The sequence below is a fragment of the Podarcis bocagei genome, assembly GCF_964188305.1.
Source record: "Podarcis bocagei genome assembly, chromosome: 11".
Classification (NCBI taxonomy): domain Eukaryota; kingdom Metazoa; phylum Chordata; class Lepidosauria; order Squamata; family Lacertidae; genus Podarcis; species Podarcis bocagei.
Genome location: NC_138136.1, coordinates 18,458,444 through 18,481,395, shown reverse-complemented (window position 1 = coordinate 18,481,395; position 22,952 = coordinate 18,458,444). Strand labels below are relative to the sequence as shown.

Sequence of the window (22,952 nt, the reverse complement as noted above, 5' to 3'; positions counted from 1 at the left end):
ATGGCTATGCTCTGCCTCCACTGTCAAAGGCCCTGAACAGCACTTGCTAGGCATCCTAAGTGAGGAGAATGTTGTTGCTTTCATGTCCTATGGTGACTGTAGGAACAGGGCACTGAAGCAGATGGGTCCCTGATGTGATCCAGGATGGGGGCTCCTCTGTTTTTGAAAATGGCAGGTAAATCCTTTCCAGTGACCGCAAGTTGGCTAGATCCTGCTTATTGTCCTGGCTATACTCCAGTGTTAGAACATTCATTAAAGCTGGCAACTTTACGAAAGTGCATAATGTTTCTTTAAAGAAAGCTCACCCCAGTCTTAAAGTGATTTTATTTTATTTTGACAGATGCTTAGAACCAAGAACAATGTTTACACACCAAAAAATAAATTTTAAAAAATCAACATACTTTTATGTAATGAATTTAGGTTGTGGTAATTCACATAGGTTGAGCCTGAGATTCAGTGGGGAATAAACATAAGTGAATGTCAAGTGTAGGATTTTCTTTATCCGTCTTTTGGATGACGCTTTCATGTGCATAAAAAAGAGCAAAGTAATCAAAAGAATTTGTTTCCAGAGAGAATTATGAGGATGCTTACATACTTCAAGGAGATATGTATTAAAATGTTGATTGGATGTGACAACTAACTGAAATACTGAAAAAAAAATCTCTCGCACAAGTAGAATTATGCATCCTATGACTTGCAAAGCTCTCTGATATGTTTCCTATTTTTTCTTTCATTGCACAATGGACCATTGAGGATCGACGAGCAGTGCTGCTTTTCTAGGGATGACCTGAAAAATATCATAGAAAACAAAACTGACATGCCTCACTAGTTTCTTGTTTCTGCAGGATCCCTTTTCGGTTACCTCAGTTGTTAGGGTTCATACTTGTGCACATGCAGACATCACCTTGCCAACAAAGGCCCATATAGTTAAAGCTATGGTTTTCCCAGTAGTGATGTATGGAAGTGAGAGCTGGACCATAAAGAAGGCTGATTGCTGGAGAATTGATGCTTTTGAATTATGGTGCTGGAGAAGACTCTTGAGAGTCCCATGGACTGCAAGAAGATCAAACCGATCCATTCTGAAGGAAATCAGCCCTGAGTGCTCACTGGAAGGACAGATCGTGAAGCTGAGGCTCCAATACTTTGGTCACCTCATGAGAAGAGAAGACGCCCTGGAAAAGACCCTGATGTTGGGAAAGACTGAGGGCACAAGGAGAAGGGGACAACAGAGGATGAGATGGTTGGACAGTGTTCTCGAAGCTACCAGCATGAGTTTGACCAAACTGCGGGAGGCAGTGGAAGACAGGAGTGCCTGGTGTGCTCTGGTCCATGGGGTCACAAAGAGTCGGACATGATTAAACAACTAAACAACAACAACAAGGGCAGGAATGGCTGACAAGGCATGCCCGCGGGATAATAACTGAGAAGGCCTGTGTTTAATAGCCACCATTGGTGGCAGAGTAGCCTGTTGGTATCAGTGGGCTTCACCACAAGCTGCTAACCAGTCAGCAGCCATGTGAATGCAGACTGGTGACTGAGCAGTCATAGAATCGTAGAATTGTAGCATTGGGAAGGACCCTGAGGGCAGTGCCAGATTTACGTATAAACTAAACAAGCTATAGGTTAGGGCCTCATTCTCTTGGGGACCCCCCAAAAAAATTAAGGAAAAAAACCCCTGGATGTACATTTCCAAAATATAAGATAAAAAACAAATAAAATAAAACCTTCATACAGCAACAGTGTTTTTTTTTAACTTTTCTTTTTATTGGTTTTCACATATTACTTTACAATACAGATATACCAAAGCCAACACCATTTCCTCCCCACCCCCCCATTTCTATTTCCTCAATCCATCATATTATTCTTTTCTCCTTCCTCCCACTTCCCTCCGCCCCCACTCGATTTCCTCCACATTATACAATTTACGATAATCTTTGCATTCTACAACCTTCTCAAATCATCTATATATTCTTATTATCTTTCCTTACTAATTTTTCTTCCATCCAGTACTTCACATTTTAATCTAGGCATATTAGCATATCTTTTTTTGCCATATATTCATCAAAACATTTCCACTCCTTTTTTAATTTTTGATTCGACTGATTTCTTATTATAGCAGTTAATTTTGCCAAAATTAAATATTCATTTAGTTTACAAATCCATTCCTCCTTTGTGGGTATAGTTTGTGACTTCCACCTAGCAGCAATCACTATTCTAGCAGCTGTACTTGCGTATAGAAAAATTGCAACAGTGTTTTGTATTGTCTAGGCTCCAATGATGTAAGTAATGGGCCCCGCATGCTAGCCTTCTCCCTAAAATATCACTGGTTTGCTCATTTCTATATATAGGGTGCCTACATAAAATACGTATTTTATGAAAAAAAACATGTTTTGTTATGTGCAAATGGCTTTAGATACCTATTAGGTTCATGAATTACCTTACAGCATATATTCAACACAAAAAACAGTGGCAATTTGTTGTTGACAAAGAACAGCTGGGCATGTAAAGGGCCCCATTACCTTCAGCAGCTTAGGGCCTCATCAAACCTAAATCCGGCCCTGCCCGAGGGTCATTCAGACCAACTCCCTGCAATGCAGGAATCGCAACTGAATCATCCATGACAGATGGCCATCCAACCTCTGCTTAAATACCTCCAAGGAAGGAGTGTCCTACATCTAACAGCTCTTGCTCTTAGAAAGTTCTTCCGGATGTTTAGCTGGAATCTCCTCTCTCTCCTGCCTCTGCGAACACCTTATGCTTGTCTCTGGCAAGGACTGCCCTTCTATTCCCTCCTTTTGGCTGTTTCCACTCCATCTGGTTCTGCTCCATCTGTCAACACTTATACAAGTTTTCTTGTATAATCATCTACTTGGACACATGTTGAAGGCCACTGCCTCCAAATGACTCCTGGTGCAGGCCACTGATTCCAACCCCAGTTCAAATTAAGCCCCCATTCTAAGTAAAAAAAGTGGCAAGAAACAATAGTGGTATAATAGAAAGTCACTCATTATACAAGCATCCTCATTACTTCCAATATAATGTTTGTTTTGACACTTTGATTTGTGAGACATTTTCATGCTTTGCACAATAGTAGGTTCTAATTACTTGCTTTTCTGTGTGGGAGGTGTACATTAAAAAGAGATTTGCTTCAGTTGGAGAAGAGAGGTTAACCATCTCAGGCTCAGCTGAGAAGATGAGCTACATTTAATTTTATATATAGCGCCTTTTTAATTTGGTGCAAGACATTTGCATTCTCTCTGTTTCCTTTTCTCTGCACTGAAATGTGAGTAAGAACAAACCATTGCTTCAGTTCAGGCTTCTTGAGTCTCCAATTACAAAGCATTATAATGAAGTTCAAGATCTTCTCCCTCCCCATCCATGATCCCCAAAGTGAGTACTGAAAAGCTCTTACTGGACAGGCACATCCTTTTAACCATGAAAAAGATGTTTGACGTGTATGTGGGTGTCAGGGAACTGCCATCAGTGCCGGAGGGAGAGAGCAAAATCCAGAGGGATTCCAGAGAGCGTCCCGGGATTGGGAGAGGCAGCCCATCTTCTGGGGAAGAGAATCAGCGTAGCACCAGTGGAGAAGGGGGGCAGATGGGGGAAGCGGCGAGGCGGTAGAGTAGAGGTCCTCCGCTGCCTACGCCCTCCTTGCGCAGAAGGCTCCCGTGCAGAGAGAGTAGGCGGAGACTAGGCGTCAAAGAGCTTCTTTGCTGGAAGAAGTTTAAGAAACGCCCACTGACGGATTCTGCCAGTGATTGAGACAGCCACGGGTGAGTGGCTGTCCGGGCAGAAAAGGTTCACTCAGGCAACCCAGCCAGGTGTTTGCACCGGCTTACGCACGAGCAACCCCTAGAACCATTACAGTGGGAAAATAAACAAAATAGTTTAGGGATGGAAGCCCATCACATTTAAAGTCTGTAACCCTGATGTTGGGCATTGCCATTTGAGGGCCATACTATAAAAGATATGGGACATCGGTGATCAAAACTTTTCTGTTTTTAATTGAAATCAGACACAGGCAGCTCCAATTTTGACAAAGGCTAGCTGACAGGGACGTGGCTGAATCAAACGCCTGGGATAAGTCTGACTCTGGAGATGAAGGAATGCCAGTACAGAGAGAGCCAGAGTTCAACTCTGGAGACAAGGGAATGCAGTCACAGACAGAGCAGAGTAGTTCGGCCCCCTTCATCAAGAGTTTCCAGACTCGGATAGAGTAGCAGACTAGGAAAGCCGGCAGGCAGAAGGAGGGGAGGAGATAGATGGTATTGAGGGGGTTGCTATGCAACCAGGAGGAAGGCAGCGTTTAGAGGGCTCTTTGTTTAAGAGTGGGGGGGGGGTTCACCCACCTTCTCCCTGAACCAGAAGAGCTGAAAGGGTTAAAATGCAACAGAAGTACAAGAGAGGAAGGACAGGACTTTGGCACCCTTCGTGCTGCAAAAGGGACGGGGACTCAGAGTGACCAACTCGTAGCAAAGAGCGGCAAGCTCGGAGCCACTCTCTGGGTGTTAATTGTAAATAAACGTACCATAAAACTGCCAGAGACTTCATTAATTCTTATTGGAGCTTGCTTGCCTGCCTAAGATCATTACACTAGCCCTTTCTCCCATGAAAATTTCCTAGTGTAACCCATCCTGCCCCGACAGCCGTCCAACTTCTATGTCCTCTCCTGGCTACAACACACTGATTTCTTCCACGTGTTGTGTACCTTGATCCTATATCTCCACCTAAAGTAGAAGGCAAGGCATTCATGGCTCTTGTCTTGCTTCATCACCTGATGTGCAGCAGTGCTCACCACGGCATGTCCTGAAAGGAGGGTCTAGTGGGAGGAGCAGAGCGATGGACAACCATTCTTCTGTAGAGGACATTCCCTTGGGGGCAGGCCATGGGGTCACATGCTAATATCAGGTGGGAACAAGGCCAGTTGTGCCTGGGCCAAAGCCTGGAGTCGGTGGAGCCAAACTTTCTGTGTTTTACCTTCGCTGTTGTAGGCAGTATTCATCGGGATTCTAGTTGCTGGAAATGACAAGTGGTGAAAGTGCTGCGGAGAAGCTTTGGGGCTTCCCTTAGGCATCTTGTTGGGCCTGATCCAGCAGGCTGTTTTTGTGTTTTTTTCTGTTATTCTGTTTCTCTCTGCTCCACCAGCATCATCCACCAAGTTAAAGTGCATTGCACACAAAACTTACTGAAGTATTTTGGCACTTAAGGAAGAATATCCCACAATGCTTTCTCTCTGGGAATAAAAATAATAAAATAAGAATAATGAGGCATGAAACAATTGATTATTTGTTCTAATGGTAGGGCCTACTCTGCCTGATGGTAGGGCGAATTCTGAGGCACAGTTGGGCTGCCATACATCTGGGATTTCCCATACATATCCAGGCTTCATCCATTGGAAAAAAGCTCAACAACTTTTGTGTCTGGCAACCCACTACTGACATAATGTGAAAAGCCACATTATTAATATGTGGTAAGAACCCAAGCAGAGGTTCTTTGGGCTTACCAGCATCAACCATCCCCCCAAACTTGTGCGATATTTGCCTGGGGAGCATGGTCTTCTCACATAATGGTTGCAGATGCCTCATATTATTCCTGTAGTGCAGGAAGGAGGGGGAAAAAAATCAGTGTTTAGAATAATATGAGAAGACTCCTTAAGAGAAAGACTCTAGACCTCCACTCAGAGACATTGGTCCCTGATGTTTTCTAAACCCTTTCCTTGATTATAATGCTTTTTTATATAAAAAAGGAAAGGAAAGATAAAAGGGAAAAGAGAGCTATAACCTGCAGCATTTTCACAAGAAAATAATAGAGCCAGAACTGGGATTTGAGGAGGAGAAGCACCCCTGTGGTGGGCTTCTTTGTTTCTCCTCAGTTTCTTACTCCTGCCACTCAGTGCTCAGTGCCATTTTTCAGTAATCAACAGTAGCACAAAATTGACAGGAAACATAACTGGCAGTGACAAGACTTCCCCTTCTGCTTTGCAGAGGCTTTGTTTTGTGTTAGCTGAGACCATCCCTGGACACCCTGGGTAGGAAAACTGCTGAAAAAGTTGACTTGAAATCTCTTTTAAACCTGGGTTTCAACTATGTATGCTCTCCGCAGAAAGAATGTGAGTCCTGTGGGAACTGGAAAGAGCTTTTCTTTTTCTTGCTACAGAACTGCAGGTCAGAAACATTTTCTATATTTCCAGATGCAAAGTAGGAAAAGATCCCTTATGCTTCTAGCTGCCCTCATCCATGCCTGACAACCTACACTTTGTCAAAATACCTTCTTCCAGAGACAAGTATTATTGGCACAGCAGCCATAACTTCTTTTGCATCTGGTCTCCTAGTTCCTGATATGCCCTGGTTTGCTGATTTCCCTGAGCCAGAGATGGGACTAATTTCCTGTGGCTTCTGTGCAGGGAAGGAACGGGTTGAATAGCTGTAAAGGAAGGTCTTCTGCTACCCATAGCTATTGGTAGTTCCGTTTGGTACCTCTGCCTATCTAGTTTTATTTATTTATTTGGCCCACCTTCTTATGGACCTTCCAATCTGGCAGTGGCAGCACCCACGGAGGGCAGCCATACCCTGTTCACAGATATATATCTCATCCAGGACCCTCTCAAACCTGACAATGTCTGCGGTCTTAGTCACTCTTGAGAAAGTACAGTGGTACCTCGGGTTACATATGCTTCACGTTGCAGACTCTGCTAACCCAGAAATAGTACCTCAGGTTAAGAACTTTGCTTCAGGATGAGAACAGAAATCATGCTCCAGTGGCGCGGCAGCAGCGGGAGGCCCCATTAGCTAAAGTGGTGCTTCAGGTTAAGAACAGTTTCAGCTTAAGAACGGACCTCCGGAACGAATTAAGTACTTAACCCGAGGTACCACTGTATTATTATTATTTTTTATTGAATTTATATACCACCCTATACCTGGAGGTCTCAGGGCAATTCACAGAAAAGATCACAATGTATAAAATCAAAATAGAAGCAATAACCCAGTAACACCCTCCCCCAAAGAGCCACGTTTTCAAAGGGTATAAAATGTCAATCAGGTCAACCAGAGGCCTGGTTAAAAAGGAAGGTTTTTGCCTGGCGCCTAAAGGTGTATAATGAAGGTGCCAGGCGAACTTCCCTGGGGAGAGCATTCCACAGACAGGTAGCCACTGCAGAGAAGGCCCATTGTTGTGTGCCTCCCTCCGGACCTCTTGAGGAGGAGGCACACGAAGGAGGGCCTCAGAAGATGATCTCAGCATCCGGGTAGGTTCATATGGAAAGAGGCGGTCCTTGAGGTATTGCGGTCCTGAGCCATTTAAGGCTTTATAGGTCAAAACCAGCACTTTGAATTGGGCCTGGAAACTAATTGGAAGCCAGCACAGTTGGACCAGGATCGGTGTAATATGCTCAAACCGTCTTGCTCCAGTGAGCAACCTGGCTGCTGAATTCTGCACTAGCTGAAGTTTCTGAACTGTCTTCAGTGGCAGCTCTACGCATAACACACATTATACACATACATAACAGCCTCGTGATATTGCTTCCCACAACATGGTATGCGTGAGATTGTTAATCTTAAGGTCATGGGTTTGAACCCCACGTTGGACAAACAATTCTTGCATTGCAGGGGGTTGGATTCGATGTCCCTTGTGGTTCCTTCTAACTCTACAATTCTATGATTCTGTGTTAGTTGTTTAGTATGCAATGCTGGATATGCATATTTTAACACATATCAGTGACCAGGCAAAAGAAAGTGAATAGTGATATAAGCAAAAAAGGGGAACTTTTGGCTAGATTCCTGTGCCACCAATTCTAACAGTAACAACAACAATAATTTTATTATTTATACCCCGCCCATCTGGCTGGGTTGCCCCAGCCACTCTAGGCAGCTTCCAACACATAATAAAACATAATATAACATCAAACATTAAAAACTTCTTGATACAGGACTGTCTTCAGATGTCTTCTAAAAGTTGTGAAGTTCTTTATCTCTTTGACATCTTATGGGAAGTGAAGGAAGGTCTTATGGGAAGTGAAGGAAGGGGGATTCTCTTACTGTAAAAATCTTGAAAACTTTTCAAAATTCAATAAATAATAAAAAAGAATGGTATCAGGATTTAAACCTGAATGCCAAAGGCAATCCAATACTATCCTGTTTTGTATGCGCTCTCTCTCTCTCTCTCTCTCTCTCTCTCTCTCTCTCTCTCTCTCTCTCTCTCTCTCTCTCACACACACACACACACACACACACCACCACCACCACCACCACCAACTCTCTAGTGTTCATTTTCATTTTTCAATCACACACCAGCAGCAGCCAATGGGATCCACATTTCTTGTCCCAGTTCTGCAGTTGACGTCAAGTTCCACCATCAACAGGGGGGTGGCTGTGGGGTCTGGAGGAATATAGATACACAATAAACATGATCCTGCTATGTTCCACACATAGCCTATCCACGACTCCATTCCATTTTATCTCCACCAGTGGAATGTACAGTACCACATTTTTTCATGGTGCCAAAGGATTTTCATGAAATCGTGAAGCTTCTCAACCACTGAATCTCAAGTACAGAATCGAGTACCTTTAAAAACCCCCCACATAAATGGCAATTTCAGTGTTACACAGTGAGGATTAGACAATGCTAACTACACAAATCAGAAGAGGAATACTAAACGCATGTTGATGACTATCCTTCTTTCTTGAATATCTTACAGTTGTAATAACTTTACTTAACGCTAGTGTTGACCATGTGATGAGTGGCAAATACTGGATTATTTTATTATATTCCCTGTCCAAAACATTTTTTGAAAACACAGTCTAATTGCCCTGAATTCTTAGAAGTCTTTCCCCCTGAGAACTGGTATTCTAATAAATTTCTTGCAAAGTAGCAAACTCCTTCCTGCAAATTGCTTCCTCTCTTGTTCTTTGGGCACTTCATGCTTCCAAATTATTTGATCCCAAGAGGCACCGGCAGTTGTTGTGAATACTCCTTGATGTTCTCACTGTTTTGTAAAACGAATTGCAATTTCTCTTTAATCTCTCAATCAAAAAAGGCTCTTTCATTTAGCTCTATTCCTGATTCATTAAACACATTTGAAATCTGTGGGACTATTTGAAAAGCTATAGAGAGGCAGAACGATCAATGTTCCAAATACTCATTCTTTTGAATTTGGAAAGACATATTTTCCTACACAAAGTCTTCACGTTTGTGAATGTTCTCTCTCTTTTTAAAAAGCTGCCACTGCCATTGTTTCTTCTACCCGCTGCTTCATAGAGGATATGTGGATCTTTCTACGAAGGAAGAAAAAAGTCATAATTAGGAAATTATATTGAAGACGTAGCAGATTCAGCTTGTACAGCTATGTTGCTATGTCCCTATCTGCTCCAAAATGCCCAAAGATGAGGGGCCACTCGACACTGTCAAAAATAGTCACAAGGTTCTATCCCTTTTGGACTTGTGTGTAGCCTGTAGAAGAATTAAACAAAAAAGAGAGTTTTGAGCTTTGTTCCAATTACTTACATTTATGAATTCACAAACAGCCATTTTAAATTGTATCCTGTATTTCATATATACAGGAAGCTACCAGTCTCTCCCAACCCCAGTCCCGTACTTACACCTGGAAACAGCATCGAAGAAAAGTTAGTGATGTCATAGTGTGGTTAAGATGATGCGGAAATGACTTAATACATTCTTATGATGTTAACATCCCAATCTTCTCTACATCACAAAGGATCTCCGCTTTGATCATAAGAGTCCAGTCTTCAAATCAATTGGAGTACTGTGCTTGTTAATTAAAGGAGCTGGTGAACTTTTCTTTATTTCAGTGGTCTAAATCAGCTTGTTGTTGAAATACTCTGGTTTATGAATGACAGCTGCCGAGCCACTTGTAAGATGGGTCTATATTTATAGTTTATGTCTACCATAAATGTAGTTGTACTGTTTCTCTGAGAGACGGGGGAGGGGAGAGGGAGGGAGACACAGAGAGATTTCACACAGTTAATAATTGAAATTGAGATCTTAAGTCTGGAACTATTTCCTAAGAAATGCTACTACCCAGTTTCCTAGCGTGCATGCTCTATTTAATCTCTAGTCTGAAAGCTTGTCAAAACTAATTACATCCAGAACTACAAGGCACAAGAGGTCAGCGAATTGGTAGGGCCTCCAAGAAACTACAAGGATAAATTATTTACAAAAGAGGTTTACAGTAGAAAATTGAAATTAATTCCTTGGCAACAGAAGGTTGGGGAGGGGCTAGGGTGAGACACCGACACATAGCACTTAGAAGAATGAAGGCAGCATTTTTATTCTTTTAGCAAATTGGTATCACTGCATCATGGCATGTGCAAGAATCCAGATCAATCTGTTAAGGATCGAGTTTGGCAAGAATGGGGACCCTGAACCAGGAGCAAAGCTTTTTTGTTTTTTAAAAATAGTTTTTATTTGGTTTTACAAAACCAATCACACAAATTAACATTCTTAGAAACATTGCAAATAAAACAAGATTCTTAGGACTTCCCTCCTCGCCTCCATGGATTCCTTAAAAATCTGTATCAACTGCATATTATAGTTCATCCAAATTTCAGTTCTCCATTGTTTCCAACGTCTTTGTAACATTGCAGGAGTCATTTAAAGCCTGCCAAAGAGTTGAGGTGTTTACAGCAATCTTGTAAGTACAATCTATATTTGCCCCAATCTCTATTGAACTTCCGATCTGTTAGGATATTTCCGTTCCACCTTAAAAGGGAGCAGGCTTTGGGGAGTCACAGAGTCTGCGCATGTCCTATTCACAGGATGTTTTTGTTCTGCTGTTGTTTCCTTTCGATTTCAGTCGGCTCAGAGACGCTGACAGAATGGACGTGTTTTCTTTTGTTCTGTTAAACGATAAATAAAGTCTGTAAATTATGCTCTTCTGTGATGCAAGCTTTTGGCTGCGTTTCTGCTGAAAGAGGGTGCACCAAGCCCTGGAATGTGGCTAGGAATTTCTAAGGCTTTGTGCCCCTAACTGTTGGATCTGCGTGACTACGGGAGGCCGATGGATGTCCAGAACTCCGGCTTGGGGGCTCATGATGGACGTTATCTCCCTGGCAGTTTCCCAACAACAAGGTTTCGGGCCCAGATTCACGGCACCTACAGGAGAGTAAAGCTGCAACAGACTGCGTTTGAGGTATGTGGGGAAAGCGAAAGGAAGGGACGTTTTCCTGTTTTACCTCGGCAAGGAGTCTTTGAACTCTGGCAAGGCTTAATTGGCCTGGGAGCTGCGCCAAAGAGAGTTCGTGATTAATGAGCTGCCAAGATAAGGAGTCTTTGAAGGCATAGGGCTCACGGCTCAAGTAAAAAGCTGAGATGGATCTCTTACAGACCTCAGAAACTGCTCCGTGTCCACTAAAGCTGAATGGCCACAACTATCAGACCTGGGCAAGGTACTGTGAGGGCCAGATGAGAAGGCTTGGAGTATGGAATACCGTTTCTGAGAACCCCCCAGCCCCTGTGACAGATGAGTGGAAAGCACAAGATTCGAGAGCCATGGGAATAATTTTGCTCTCAGTAGCTCCTGAAGAGTTAATCACCTTGGCTGGCAAGGCAACTGCCCGTGAGATGTGGGACGGGCTTAGAGCCTGTCATCTCCGACAAGAGGCTGGGTCTGTGTTGCTTTATTTCAGAAAGCTGCACAGGAAGCGTTTGGAGCCAGGGGAAGATCTTAGAGCCCACGTTTTACAGTTGCAGCATCTCAGACAGGAATTGGCTCAGAGAGGTTTCAATATGCCTGAGTCACTGTTTGCTATTCTCATCCTGGACTCCCTGGATGAAAGCTATCATGCCGTGGCAAGTCAGCTGGCGACCCTCCCTGCGCAAGACCTCACTGCTACAAAGGTCTTGGCAACTTTGCAGAATGAATACGATAGAAGGAATGCAGCTGAGTCGGCTTGTGCGCTTCAGGGGGAGCAAAGTGGGACAACATTCCAGCCTCCAGGGGGAGCCAAAGCGTTGGCAGCTGTGAAGTGCTGGAACTGTGGGAACCAAGGTCATACTCAGAGGTTTTGTCCAAAGACTGGAAATAAACAGAGGAAAAAGCCTGCAGGTGGCCCGAAGCAGAAAGGGGGTGGAAAGCCCGCGGCGCCAGGGAAAAACAAAGCGATGTTTGCTGGCACAGCTTCACCAAAGGCTAAAGGCACGTCTGCTGGCCAGGAGCAGCGGGGGGGGGGCAAGCTGCAAAAGCCCACGTCGCTGCAAAACAAGGGTTTGCTTGCTGTAAGGACTGCTCCAACAGCCAAAGGCAGATTTATTGTTGATTCAGGTGCGAATCGCCACGTTTCGAAGGACAGGCATCTCTTTATCTCCTTCAAGCCCCAAGAAGGTGAGATCCACCTGGCTGATGGAAGGACGTTGCAAATTGCAGGAGAAGGGACTGTGAAACTTGCAAGTCTGCACACTACCATCAGTAATGTACTTTTTGTTCCAGGAGCGGCGAGCAACTTGTTGAGTGTCCCACAGCTTACTGGGCGTGGTTTTCAGATTTCCTTCAAGAGGAGCGTCTGTGTCATCAGTAAAGGCAAAGAGGACTATTTGCATGCAAAGTTTATGGATGGTTTGTTCCATATAACTTATGATGACACTGCTGTTGTGAATAATGCTGATTCTTGTTGTGTTGCACAAACTAACAAAGTTCTTCATGCAGGTTGCATTCACGATGCGCATCGAAGATTTGGTCACCTCTCTTGGAAGGCACTGGCCAAGATGCCAGAGGTGGTTGAGGGTTTGAACATCAAACCCTGTAAATTTCACATGAAATGTGTATCTTGTGCAGAGAACAAGGTGAAGGTTGCTCCAAAAGGCAAGGAGTCTAGCAGGCAGGCTTCCAAGCCCTACCAGCTAGTGCATGCGGACCTGGTTGGGCCACTTGCGCCCTCTATAGGAGGAGCAAGGTACTTCATGATTCTGATTGATTCTTTTTCCAGGTACATTCATGTGTATTTGCTCGAACAGAAATCGCAAGCGTTTCCAAAGTTTAAGGCATTCTGTGCTTGGTTGGAGAATGTGCACGGTAAACGTATTTCTTGTTTTTTTACTGATCGGGGCGGGGAGTTTACTTCTCAGCAGTTTGAAGCTTTCCTGACTGAGAAGGGAATCCAGCATGACATGTCAACGCCCAGATCGCCATGGATGAATGGTCTTGCGGAGAGAGCAAATCAAACATTGCTGCAAGGAATCAAAACCTTGTTGCATGATGCCAATCTCCCTGATAAGTTTTGGGGGGGAGGCTCTGGGGAATTTGGTTTACACCGTTAATCGCAGATTGTCATCACCAATTGGCTGTACCCCCTATGAGAAGATGTTTGGTAAGAAACCCAACACCAAACACATGAGAATTTTTGGTTCGGACATGTGGGTACGCACACAACAAACCAACAAGCTTGGGAAGCGTGGGGCACATGGTTTGTTCATGGGGTACGAAAAAGGTGCATACAGGGTATGGATGACTGACTCTAAGTCCATTAAGTTCACAAGGAGTGTTGAGTACAATCCTAAGTGGGGGGAAAATGTGGGAATTTTCCAGAGTTACCCAGAGGAGGATGAAGGTGATGTCAAGCAAGCAGCCAAAGATGAGAAAGCTGCTGCTGATGATGATGAGGATGATGATGATGATGATGATGATCAGAGTTCGGATTCCAGTTCAGTGGGCGGCGCGGCTGCTGGTGTCAGTGACGCTGATGACACAGCAGACTACAAGAGCGCACAGGCCTCAGTCAGACCATCTGATGCGTCTGACAATGAACTGGAAGAACCACTGTTCACCATTGGTCATTTTTCTCCTAAGAAAGAGGAGATGAGTCCAGAAGACTTGCGTCTAGTACGTAGGTCTGAAAGGGCGACAAAGGGCAGACCTCCAAAGAGGTATGCTGATGAGTTTGCTAAGACAGCAACTGCTGTTCTTAGTAGCTCAGAGAAGGTGTGGGAACCTTCAAGCTTCAAAGAGGTTCAGGAGTTAGCCTCTAAAGATGCTGAGCCTTGGCTTAATGCCATGAAGGCTGAAGTTGATTCCTTGAACAGGAACCAAACTTGGGAATTGGTACCGGTAGTCCCAGGAATGAGACTGGTTGGCAGCAAATGGGTCTTCAAGGCCAAGACAGACCAGAATGGCAAGGTAGTCAGACACAAAGCCAGATTGGTTGCCAGAGGTTTTTCACAGGTACCAGGACAGGATTACCACGAGACCTACTCTCCCACAGTCAAATATGAGAGCATTCGGCTGATGCTCAAGATCGCTGCGGAGGAGAAACTGCATGTTTCCCACCACGACATTAATACAGCTTTTTTGTACGGGATTTTGGGGGAGGAGCTGTTCATGCTTCCACCAGATGGGATGCAGATACAGAAGGGAATGGTCTGTAAACTGCGGAAGTCCTTATATGGTCTCAAGCAGAGTGCCAGGTGTTGGAACACAAAACTCACTGAGACATTGCTTTCTCTAGGTTTTCACCAGGGCAAAGCTGATCCATGTGTGTTTGTCAAGGAGGAGGGGCAAAACAAACTGTATTGTTTATGTTTTGTTGATGATCTTCTGATGTTTTGGAAGAATCAGGCTTTTTACCAAAGCACCCTAGCTCAGCTGAAGGAGCACTTTGACATGAAGGATCTTGGTGAGGTATCCAACTATCTTTCTCTGCAGGTGGAGAAGGACCAAGCAGGTAATTTTCTGGTACACCAAACACAGAAAATTGCTGATGTGTTAACCAGGTTGAATTTGGTTGATGCAAACCCAGCAGACACACCGATGGTGACAGGTTACCAGGTAGACAGTACTGCTGAAGCGTTTTCTGACACAACGCTATACAGATGCATTCTAGGCAAACTGAATTTCATTGCCAGATGTTCAAGACCTGACATAGCTGTAAGCTGTAATCTGCTTAGCAGACATGCCAACAATCCTACGGTTCAGGATTGGAAAGCTCTGAAGCGCATAGCCCGCTATTTGAAAGGGACTATGCACTACAGGCTGAGGTTCACCAGTCAGAAGACTGGAGGTCTTGAAATCTTTGCTGATGCAAGTTTTGGAAGTGACACCACGGATGGTACAAGCACTTCTGGAGTATGCTACATGTACAACCACTGCCTGTTTGACTGGTTGTGCAAAAAGCAAACAACAGTGAGCCTAAGTTCCTGTGAAGCAGAACTCAATGCTCTGTCATTTTCACTCATGGATTGTGAATGGTTGATGCAACTGTTTAAGGACATCAGAGTGTCTGTGAAATGTCCTATACAAGTGTATCAAGACAATAGATCGTGTTTGGCTTTGCTGAACTCCGAGAGTTGCAAGCAGAGAACCAAGTACTTGCAGATTAAGCTACATCGTGCAAGAGAGTGTATTCAGAAAGGACTTATTCAGGTGTCCTACATGCCAGGAAATGAAATTCCTGCTGATCTGTTGTCGAAGGTTGTTAACAAAGAACAACTTAAGGTTTACACACAGAGGTTGCAATTGGGTTGAACCACAGGTACTACAGGTTACACGGAAAGGGGGAGGATGTTAGGATATTTCCGTTCCACCTTAAAAGGGAGCAGGCTTTGGGGAGTCACAGAGTCTGCGCATGTCCTATTCACAGGATGTTTTTGTTCTGCTGTTGTTTCCTTTCGATTTCAGTCGGCTCAGAGACGCTGACAGAATGGACGTGTTTTCTTTTGTTCTGTTAAACGATAAATAAAGTCTGTAAATTATGCTCTTCTGTGATGCAAGCTTTTGGCTGCGTTTCTGCTGAAAGAGGGTGCACCAAGCCCTGGAATGTGGCTAGGAATTTCTAAGGCTTTGTGCCCCTAACTGTTGGATCTGCGTGACTACGGGAGGCCGATGGATGTCCAGAACTCCGGCTTGGGGGCTCATGATGGACGTTATCTCCCTGGCAGTTTCCCAACACGATCTTCCTGATTTCTGATTTTCCCGGTCAATCTTGCCGTCTCTCCGTAATCTAATAGTTTCACCTGCCAGTCTGCCCCCAGGTGCAAAGTTTAGTGCAGTGCTGTGCCACAAATTTTTCCTGTGGTGTATTCCTTTTCCCCCAACCATTCTCCAGTGAGAAAAGCAATTGCATTGGAGAAATTTCAAAAGGGAGAGAAAATCTCAGAGAAATTCTTATAGGTGGGGTGCAGGGAGTTTGACGCACCTTTCCCTACTTTCAACGGGGCTAAGGAGTGCTTGTGGATATCCTTTCATTCTACAAACTTATCTCCAGTGGTCTGTCCACTACAGTTACCTTGGATGTTCATGTTTCCTGGAGACCCCATGATGACCTCAGCTGGGTTTTCTTGCAAGCTAAGATGGGGACACTGTGTGTCCGACAGGCTTTCATCATCATTATTTTTTAAAAAGTGAAATATTTTTACTTTTAAAGAAATGAATGTGGTTTTTTTTAAAAAAAATTGTTTTGCTGTTGTTAAGGTAAGAGAAACAGAACATGTGAGTGCACTAGTCTCAGGCTAGCTTCCCCAATGTCGTATGCTTCAGTCAAAGCTTAGAGGAAGACACCAACAGGCAATTTTTCTCATGAGGTCCTTTTCAGATGTGGAAGCAGGAAGCAGGGAAAGCTGCAGAAAACAGGAGTGATGTGTAATGGAAAAGCAGCATAAAAACAGAAACCTCTTTCTTTATTTTAGACAATAGTTTTTGTTAGTTTTCAATTGCAATAATCCAATGGTAGCCTCATTATAAGAATGCCAAATTATAATACAATTACTAATCCCAATCATTCAGATGCCAAATTATGTAATTTAGGTGGCTTCCCGTTTGCTAGAATTGATGGTTTGATGATTTACAGTGGTACCTCGGATTAAGAACTTAATTCGTTCTGGAGGTCCATTCTTAACCTGAAACTGTTCTTAACCTGAGGTACCACTTTAGCTAGTGGGGCCTCCTGCTGCCACCGTGCCACCGCTGTGCGATTTCTGTTCTCATCCTGAAGCAAAGTTCTTAACCCGAGGTACTATTTCTGGGTTAGTGGAGTCTGTAACCTGAAGCATCTGTAACCCGAGGTACCACTGTACTTTGTTTCTGCATTGCAAGATCTTATTCATCTCAATTACATTCCTTTCAAAATAACCGTCCCTTATACAACAACTGCAATATTAAAAAACAGAAACCTCCCCCTCTTGGCCTCGCTGATGTGGTCCAAAGGATAGCAGAGCAACAAAGCAAATAATACCTTAAATCAAAAGGCGCTCTGGATAGGAGTATATATGTGGGTGTTCATCCCTTCTCAGCAAAATATCAAGGGAAATAATAATAATAATAATAATAATAATAATAATAATAATAATAATAATAATATGCCACCCAACTGACTGGGTTCCCCCAGCCACTCAGGGTGGCTCCCAACAAAATATTAAAAATACAATAAAACTTCAACCATTAATACCTTCCAGACACTCAGTTGGTGTCAGGAATGAGCCAGATCCTAGTGGAACTTTACAGTCGACTGCAGAACAGGGAGGTTTAGATTTGACGCAGGCGGAACAGCGGTCAGTGCCAACTCCCCGGGACATTGGAATGCTGGTTGCCAAGGAAACAATTGAGAGTGGGATGGAACACAGCCAAAGTTCTCAGGAAGCTCAAACAGGTGCAAACAGACACAGAGACAGTCTGGCGGAACAGGAAGAGGTTGGAGCTGATCCAATAAGTCCGAAAAGTTGGCGAATGGGAGGGCTGCTAGATAGGAAGCAAAACAAGAGACATAAGGTGTGGAAATTCAATATCTTCAGTAGGAACCGGAAGCAGTCTTCAGAAGGCTCATCTTGAGTGATAATGCCGGCGATTTGGCTAGAGCTGTCCGGAGCTATCTGTTTGTTTTTGCAATAAATCCTTTTTAATTACCTACGCTTACTGTGTTATCAAGCCGGTAACCTAGACTCCTGACAGTTGCACAGTCTATAATGTGGATGAGATTCATCCTGCCCATCAGAATTCCATTTTAGGAGTACTCTTATACAAAAAGTGGGTCTTCCAGTCCTCCTCTACTAATCACAAAGATAAAAAATGAAGAGCAGATGAAACCAAGCAGTAATAGGATACCAAACAGTAACCACATCAAAAAAGGTTTAAGATGAGCTGTTTTCCCTTAAAAACACACGAAGTCAGCTCAAAACAAGGGACAAAAAGCCTTTCTATAGGGGTGAGGGCAGAATGCTTTTCATTTTTGTGGTAAAACACTGCTGAAAAAAACAATTGGATGGATGTCTGCATATGCATCAAAATGTGTGTGTGTGTTTTTGCATATGAATTGCATTTCTTGTACACATGTGAACTGAGGCAACTAACAACAAATTTCAGGGTTACTGTACACAAGTGATTTAAAAAAATAGAATTATGGTGATGTCCTAATACTATTGACAGGAGATGTCTAGATTGGCTAGCAGTATAATAAAATTTCAAACAGTATACCTTTCAGCCTTAAAAACCAGTGGCATGAAGTATCTTAAATATTTGTGCTCTTAGTGTACACTTATTAATATATATGGATATGCAGTATTGTACAATATAATATAAAGTACAAGTGTAATATAGAAAGTATGCTTTAATGTAGTTATTGATGATGTAGCTTCACAGTTCTTCTGAAACGGTATGTCATTTTTTCTTTTCACATTTTGTAAGTGGGTTAATCTAAGTTAAACAATGTCAAATGTAAATAGATTTACTTAAAAAAAGCAAACCGTAAAAGAATATCAAAATGTCTTGTTTAATTTATTAATTTTTTATTTCTATGTTGCCTTTCAAAAACAACAAAAACAACAACCTTCAAACATTGCCTATACTTAAATGAGAATGATGGAAAACACATTTGTGCCAATACATTTCTAATTTTATTCATGGTGTTTTCGAATTGTATTTATTTTGGCTAATAACACATAAATGCAATGCGGAGGAAGGCATTCTGATTCTTTTGTTAACCATTGTGGAAGACTGGCAATCATTCATGGACTGTAATCACAAAAGCAGAGGGTACATTAAACCTCCTCTCACCGCCTCGGGGTCTTGCTGCCCACTATGAATTTCCAAGTCTAGATCTGCATCAGGATCCTGACCCTTTCAAAGTTACATAGAAGGATTAAAATAATAATAATAATTGGCTGTGATTTCCCCATAAGACTGTGGTAAAAGCTTACCATCCCTGTTTCCTCCACCCATCATTTCTCAAAATGCTTTTCAGCCCATTGTTCTGTATCTTGCTTTCTTCAACTTCCCTTGCTATGTATTAGCGTGAGTTTCCGTGGTGTTAGGTACCACCTGTAAGTGAGTTTCAGAGTGAGAGGATGCACCTCCACAGGCACATACCTCCATAGGCACATACCTCCACATGTGGTGGGAATGTCCTAAAATCCAACTCCTCTGGACATCAATCATACTGTGATGGCCTGGGAATCTGATTCAGAGGCTGAACCGGAGGAATCCCAGCCTGCATAGGAGTCCCCGCCTCCAGGGCCAGCTGAGCCGGGGCAGGGCCTTGAATCTGAAGGGCCTGCACCTGTGCCGGATCCTCAGGAGCAGACACCAGATGAATCCACTCTGGCTCTGGAGGTGATTGAGGACCCATTGCCTGCAGGTGCTCCTCTCCCAGCTCTGTCAGGAGAAGGTGAGGCTGCCTCTGGGTCCAGTAACCCTCCAGCCTCTCCTGAGCTGCAGAGGCTCAGGGCAGAGAGGTGGAGGGAACTAGGTTCTCTCAGGAGGAGTGCTCGTCTTAAGGCCAGGAGAGGCGAGTCACCTGTGGGCCGGGACTGCCCTAGGCCCCAGAGGAGATAAAGGCCAGTTAGCCCAGTCCCAGGTTGCGGGAGCAACGACGTTGGAAACCTGTTTCTGCCAGCACCCAGACCTGTTTTTCCGGAGTTCCCGACCACACCCGGCTTCTTGCTTTGGACCCTGCTTCGCCCTTGGTGGACAGTCTCCAGACCCTCGGCCCAGGACCGGACTCTGACCACGCCTCAGGGTAACACCTCCCCCGGACCAGCACACATACAAGAAATATGCAAAATAACTAAGCAGGTATTAGAAGCCACCCCAGAACTGGCCCTACTAAACATCTTCCAAGATAATAATGCCCACTCACATCGCTCATAACCCACCTACTCTCAAATAGTATGGGAAACAACCTTATTAGAAAAACTAACCAACAAACTGAAACTGACATGGTGACAAATAGAAGAAGATGCCTTCAGCCCAGTATGGCCTTTATCACATACACAGCCCAACAAGACAACAACAAGAACCCACCAACAGCATACAAACCAATCTAGCTAACCTGATCCAAAAGCACCCACCCACCCCACTTATACACAAAAATAAATTTCACTACAGCCAATCAAAGACAACCAACCACACCCTAGGCCACCCCAGCCTCTCTCACCACCAAAGAAATACAACAAGCAAATAGTCAAGAGAACCCACACAAGTGATGCTGACACAAAACCCCACACATACACTAAGTAGAAGAATAGAAGCATTGCCACCCGACCCCACCCCACTCACCATTCCCCCCTCTCCCTCTTTTGCCCTTTTCTTCCTAACCTAACTAATTTCTCACAACAAATGAAACTGATCTGTAGAAAACAGCTTGAAAAAAGAGACAATGCATGTATTTTTGTAAACTAAGAAATCTTTAATAAAAATATATTTTTTAAAAAATACTTCCCTTGCTGTGGGCCAAATTCCAGACCTCTTAGCTCTACACCCATCACCTTGCTTGCTGCTAATAGCATACATTTACCCCTTTGCTTAGGTCCTGGGTGATCTTCATGAATCCATAAAGGCATTGTAATCGCCTTACATTCCTCTGTCTTTTTCACTCCTTCACTACTTCCTTGCCTTTGCGCTCTGTCTTCTCTGTCCCCTTTCCCCATCCACTCTGCTTCTGGGCTTCGTGTCTCCCATTTCTAGGTCCCCTTTCCTTCTGTCTTTCCAAGCCCTCATTGATCTGCCTCCCCACAAAACTTGTTTTTCTGTAGGACCCGTGTGGTGACATTTTCATTCTAATAAAACTGACCTTTCATTTTCTTCACGGGAGCTGCATTGTTTTCAAGCATCCTGTTGATGGCTTCATTCTCTCAACATTTGAAAGGTCCATGAATATTCAGTGAGTGGCATCATAGCAGTTTGGGCAATAGCTGTCAGTAATTTCACTGCCATAAAATAGTTTAGCATATTGTATTGCAGATGTAATTCCTTTTTTAGCTAAGGGGAACTTGAATTAGAATATAAATCTCCTCTTACTTAAAGTGACTTCATAACTTTTGGGTTAAAGAAATCCCACACAGCCCAATATTTTTTACTCAAATGTGCCTTCTTCCGTCATGTTATTTAACATGGCTTCTGTTGTACTTTATTCTCAATCATGATAATATCAACGCTCAACCCTTCATAACATCATAAGAAATGACGTCAAAACTGATATATTGATCTCTGTGCTTAACAGAATTAAATAGTTGAGAAATGGAGAGAACTTAAATTGACAGATCCATTCATCTCTACTTGGAATGCAGAGGATATGTTTCTGCTATACAGATATTTACTTATTTTTAAATGCTCTTCCAGTTAATTGAATCAGTGTGATATGTGAACTAAATACTAACAGAAAAGCAAGTTAGACTTCTCACATTTTCAGGATGGTGAGACTGAAAGCTCCACTCCTGTTGATTATTTTTCCTATTTGAGTTTTTCACCATCCGGAAGTTTGACTATTCTTCTGACCCATCTGCAGCACTAAAGGATGAGTGTTGATATTGAGTGATAAAATGGCGTATGAGACAGACAGGATTGAATCAGCAGAAAGTAAGTCAAGGGGAAAGATCACTGACAAACAGCTCTGTCCCATCAGTCATAAAATAGGAGGATGCTTGTTGTTGCTAATCTGAAGGCAGCCCTGTTTAGGGAAGCTTTTAATATTTGATGAATTATTGTATTTTAATATTTTGCTGGAAGCCACCCAGAATGGCTGGGGAAACCCAGCCAGATGGCAGGGTATAAATAAATTATTATTATTATTATTATTATTATTATTATTATTATTATTATTATTATTATTACTACTACTACTACTACTACTACTACTAAACACCAGTCACATGCAGGTGATGGGACCTTTGCCATTAATGTATGTTAAGTATTCCAAGTCAAACTAAGACAGCCTCACAACCTGCATATTGTGGAAGGACTGTGTTAGCTAGGTTATGGAAACCCCCCCCCCCCAATTTTGGTTATGAATAGGCTCCATGGGACAACTTGCTTGTGCAGAATGACCATAATGTGTACGACAGAGTTGAGGCCCAATTTACATGTGACTTCAAAGGCATGGTTTTCATGACAAAACTGTTTCTTTGTGCCATATTAGAAATAGATAAAAGTACCAATCCCATGGCTATTCAGATCACATGGGTTCCACCAGCACAAGAGTCCCTGATGGAGGCAGAGGTGTTCTTGTACAAAGCATCTGAGTGACCTTGAATCCATATGATGGATTCTTTTATGTTACTGGTCTGAGTTCACCCAGGGAAGTAGTTTTGTAGTAGCAACTGTGATGCAGGGGGAAACATTTGACATTCAAATAATGAGTCTTTGGCTAATATTCTGTTGTCAACCTTGGATACCCAGGTACAGAACACATGTACGTTTTATGAGCAAATCCTAAAACTGACCAAGATTGTTCCAGACTGTTGACTTGTACAGTGGTACCTTGGGTTACAGGTGCTTCAGGTTACAGACTCTGCTAACACAGAAATAGTGCCTCGGGTTAAGAACTTTGCTTCAGGATGAGAACAGAATTTGTGCGGTGGCAACGGCAGGCCCCATTAGCTAAAGTGGTGCTTCAGGTTAAGAACAGTATCAGGTTAAGAACTGACCTCCAGAACAAATTAAGTTCTTAACCCGAGGTACCACTGTATATACAAACCCAAGCATTCCATGTTATAGCAGCATAAATTCCAGAATCATCTCTGAA

The 22,952-nt window shown here is 43.2% G+C and overlaps 2 long non-coding RNA genes across 3 annotated transcripts in view; both read right to left on the bottom strand.

Moving 5' to 3' along the window:
* The window catches only part of LOC308597875, a 991,146-nt gene that overhangs the window by 564,934 nt on the left and 403,260 nt on the right, over nt 1-22,952 (bottom strand). The window lies entirely within an intron of this gene.
* Nucleotides 7,831-9,898, bottom strand: LOC308597478. Of its 2 annotated transcripts, none has more exons than XR_014013024.1 (3): nt 9,502-9,898; nt 8,230-9,272; nt 7,831-8,180 (listed from the first exon to the last, which is right to left on the bottom strand). It is a non-coding gene; the product is annotated as an uncharacterized lncRNA (long non-coding RNA). The 2 variants fall into 2 exon arrangements; XR_014013025.1 differs by having other exon boundaries at nt 7,837-8,002; nt 8,289-9,272; nt 9,502-9,743.